At 44.0% G+C, this 4,523-nt stretch overlaps 1 protein-coding gene across 2 annotated transcripts in view; it reads left to right on the top strand.

Annotated features, from left to right (window-relative positions):
- Positions 1 to 4,523, top strand: part of Dis3l2 (DIS3 like 3'-5' exoribonuclease 2) — a 315,411-nt gene that overhangs the window by 100,008 nt on the left and 210,880 nt on the right. The gene's annotated exons all lie outside the window — the stretch shown is intronic.

The raw sequence follows: 4,523 nt of genomic DNA, 5'->3' as shown, positions 1-4,523 counted from the left end.
GGTATCTCAGCGGCTATAGGCTGGAGGAGCGGAAGGACCTCCCGCAACATTTCTGCTTTTGATTAAGGTATTGTTTGTGCAGCCCATTTAAAAATATAATGTATGATTAAGAAATATAGGTTAATAGTCATCTATAATAGTCAAGCTTGTAGTCATGTTAGATTTTCTAGATGTGCAGAGTTGTATTTCAGATGAATAAGCATTCTTCAAACCTTTCAAAGACACAGAATATGGCATTTAAAATGTTTTAAGAACCTAGGACTTTTCATGACAATGAAACACATTTGCTGAACTTGCCTACAGTGGTGACATTTAAGATATTCGTCAGTCTGACTATAGGGCAAGGCCCTATTGTCATGGACTTTAGGCTCATTATCCTTTGCTTTACAACTATTATCTACTTATGAATGATTACATACCATGTTCATCTTTTTGGGTCTGGGTTACCTCACTCAGGATGGTTTTTTCTATTTCCATCCATTTCATGCAAATTTCAAGATGTCATTGCTTTTTACCACTGAGTAGTACTCCATTGTGTAAATGTATCACTTTTTCTTTATCCGTTCTTTGGTTGAGGGGCATCTAGGTTGTTTCCAGGTACTCGCTATTACAAATAATGCTGCTATGAACATAGTTGAACAAATGTCCTTGTAGTGTGATTGAGCATCCTTTGGGTATATGCCCAAGAGTGGTATTGCTAAATCCTGAATAGGTTAATTCCCACTTTCTGAGAAACCACCATACTGATTTCCAGAGTGTTTGTATAAGTTTGCATTCCCACCAGCAATGAAAGAGTGTTCCCCTTACTGCACATCCTCTCCAGCATAAGCTATCATTGGTGTTTTTGATCTTAACCATTCTGATTGGTATAAGATGGTATCTCAGAGTTGTTTTGATTTGCATTTCCGTGATGGATAAGGATGTTGAACATTTCCTTAAGTGTCTTTCAGCCATTTGAGATTCTTCTGTTGAGAATTCTGTTTAGTTCTGTACCCCCATTTTAATTGGATTGTTTGGAATTTTGATGTTTAATTTATTGAGTTCTTTATATATTTTAGAGATCAGTCCTCTGTCTGATGTGGGGTTGGTGAAGAAATTTTTCCATTCAGCAGGCTGCCTTTTTGTTAGGTTGATCAATGGAATCAAATTGATGACCTGGATATTAATCCACACACCTGTGAACACTTGATTTTGACAAAGAAGCTGAAATTATATAATGGAAAAAAGAAAGTATCTTCAAGAAATGGAACTGGCATAACTGGATGTCAACATGTAGAAGAATGCAAATAGATCCACAAAACTCAAGTCCAAATGGATTAAAGACCTCAATATGAATCTGACCTCACTGAACTCTGATAGAAGAGAAAGTGGAAAGTAGCCTTCAATGCATGGGCACAGGAGATCACTTCCTAAACATAACACCAGTAGTATAGACACTGAGAGCAACAATAAATAAATGGGACCTCCTGAGAAACTTCTGTAAAGTAAAGGACACAGTCAGTAAGTCAAAAAGGCAGCCTACTGAATTGGGATGCTTTGTGAATTTTATATCATGCACCTAATACCACTCATCTCCCCAACCTTTCATATTCTCCCTCCACCCTTGCAACCTCCCCCCAAAACAAAGCAAAAATTAAAAATTATTAAAAATAAAGATGAAACAAACAAAAATCATTTTGCTGTAGAAGCTGCAGTGTGTTATGGTCACCCAGTGTGTCACCCAGCCCACTCTTTTGTCCAAATATCTTTCCTTGCAAATGTTTGTTACAGTGAGTCATTGGACTGGTTCGAGGCTTCTGGCTTCTGCTACACTATCAATACTGGGCCCTGGATGGGACTCATCTCCTCTCCTGTTGTTGCCTGTGCCATGGAGATCCTACAGCTTTGGTTCTGCAAGGCCATGCTTTCATGCTTTCCAGAAGTTCTTTGGTGGGATAAATGTTGGGATGAGCCAACTCAAAGCCCTGGGCCTGTGTAGTAGTTGAGTTGGTCATGCCACCTGCTCTTCTGCACCCACACCACCAAGGCTAGCTCTTCTGCTTTGCCCACATGAGCAGGAGGGCCAGCTCTCTGGCCTGTGGTAGTTGACAACGGGCAGGACCAGCTCTTCCACTCTCACCTCTTTGGGACCAGATCTTCGGTGCTGCTCTGGTAAGGGGTGGGACAAAGTCATCCAGATGTCAAAGCCAACAAGGGTCAGGGCTGGCTCTCCTGTTTGCATGCTACCAGGGTCAGCTCTATGATTATTGCCCCTTAGAGAGAGATTCAGGGTCTCCTTTCCTGAGTGCTGCAGCCAGGGAGAGGTAGGGCCAGTTCTTTTGCCCCACCCCAGTGAGGGGTGGGGCCAACTGTCCTGAATCCATATCTCTAGGGCCACCATGCTGCTCAGGTGGAGGGCAGGACCATCTTTCCTGCACCCACATCACTGTACTACCAGCAAGGGGTGAGACCAGTTCTCCCATACTCATGCCCTCAGGAGCAGCTCTCCTACCCACTCCATCAGGGACAGTCTTAATGTGCTGCCCAGGTGAGGTGTGGGGCCCACTCTCCTGAGTGCTATAGCCAGCGAGGGGTAGCCTCAGCTCACCAGCTGGTCACCTTTGGGGCCAGCTTTCCCATAGCTGCCCTTCACCATTGACTTTTTAATGTAATAAAATTCTGTCTTATCAACTTCACATTTTTCAATGACTTTCTATCTTTAAGGTATAAAATAAAACTCTTAGGAGTGTTACATAAGGCCTTCTCTAATCTGGTTCTTACACTCAGATACACAATGCCCTCCTCTGCTCAGTTTATCTTTCTGCACTTTCTTCTCCCTTCTGGAATTCCCCCAAGGTCTATCCCTCTAGCCAGGCCCTATGCAGCTTTCCTCAGCTCTGAGGTTAGCTGCTCTGTCAATAACCCAGGGACACACTGCTTGCCTGTAATTGCCAAGCCGTGTACTTGCAATATTTGTTGCAGCTTTGCCTTCTGACGCAGGTGTTCTCTGGGAATGTAGACAGTAATTTTCAATGCCTGCCAGGTCTTTTGCTGACTTAAACGGTACCTTGATTTGGATTTTTATGGCCTTTTTTGTGTTACTCTGATCTTGCTTGTATGGAGAATGGGTCACCACAGCCAGTGCCTACATACTGTCCTTTTCAGGCTCTGCTCCTTCATCACCCTGGTCTTCTGATGAGATGTCCTCACCCAGTGTGCCGCTGTGCTGTGTAGACAGCGAGGTGATTGACATGTGGGGAAAGGCACATGCTGAGAAAACTCTCTGGCATTGCAGTTCCATTAGCTAAGGAGAGTGAGAGACTTGCTTGGGTTTGGATTTGGTGCCCCAGGGACTGTCTCTCCTGAGCCTTTGTCCTTGCAGGAGCTGAGTCCTAGCATAATCACCAGCTCATTATGTTATGGCCCACAAGCTTTTAGCAGATGAAATGAATATTCACAGTGAATGATTTCTGACTCCTGTGAGGACCCATGTTGTCATGTCTACATTTCACTGGGAGGAAGGAGGTCAAGTTTCCTAGTTGATTGACTTTTGAGAATATGCAGGGAGCATTATCTTTAGTTACAGTTTTTGGAAATTACTCATTTCTATTGCCCTCTTGCACTGGCTGCTTTTGTGTGTCAACTTGACACAAACTAGAGTCATCAGAGAGGAAGGAGCCTCAGTTGAGAAAATGCCTCCATGAGATACAGCTGAAAGACATTTTCTCATTTAGTGATCAATGGAGGAAGGCCCAGCCCATGGTGGGTGATGCCATCCCTGGGCTGCTGGTCCTGGGTTCTATAAGAGCTGGCTGAGCAAGCCATGGAGCAAACCAGTAAGGAACAGCCCTCCATGACCTCTCCATCAGCTTCTGTCTCCAGATTCCTATCCTGACTTTCTTTGGTAATGAAAGCAATGTGGAAGTGTGAGCCAAACACATCCTTTCCTCCCCAGGCTGCTTTTCTGTCAGTGTTTCACCACAGCAATAGAAACCCTAACTAGACACCTTTGTTTAGAGTGGAGTGGACTTAGATTTGCCACATCATGTGCTGACTTTCAATCTGATCGATTATCCCCCGCCCACACACACACCACCACCACCACCACCAAGGCCTTAGCCTTTTTGTTTCTTAATTTATATGAATGTTTTGCTTATTAATATGTATGTAGTGCAAATGTGCCTGGTGCCCATAGGGGCAGAGGGTGGTGCTAGATCTTCAGTAACTGGAGCTACAGATATTTTTAGCCACCTTATGAAGACCTAGGTCCTCTGGCAAGGGCAGGAAGTACCCTTAACCACTAACAGTCTTTCCAGCCCCTAAACACACATTTTATTTATCATTATTATTAACTACTTGTGGTGCTGGGTATTGAACCTAGGACCTCCTGTATACTAGGCAAGCTCTGCCCAATGCTCATGGCCCATCCTGGTGTTTCATTGCTTTGTCACAGCAGTGTTCCTTTTGGTTTAAACCCAGTTTTTGTTTTTTTCAGACCACGCCATTCCTAGTGATGAAGACGTGCTTAGTACTCCCCCCCCCCC

The sequence above is a fragment of the Microtus ochrogaster genome, linkage group LG4 (assembly GCF_000317375.1).
Source record: "Microtus ochrogaster isolate Prairie Vole_2 linkage group LG4, MicOch1.0, whole genome shotgun sequence".
NCBI classification, from domain to species: domain Eukaryota; kingdom Metazoa; phylum Chordata; class Mammalia; order Rodentia; family Cricetidae; genus Microtus; species Microtus ochrogaster.
This window is presented reverse-complemented; position numbering and strand designations above follow the sequence as displayed.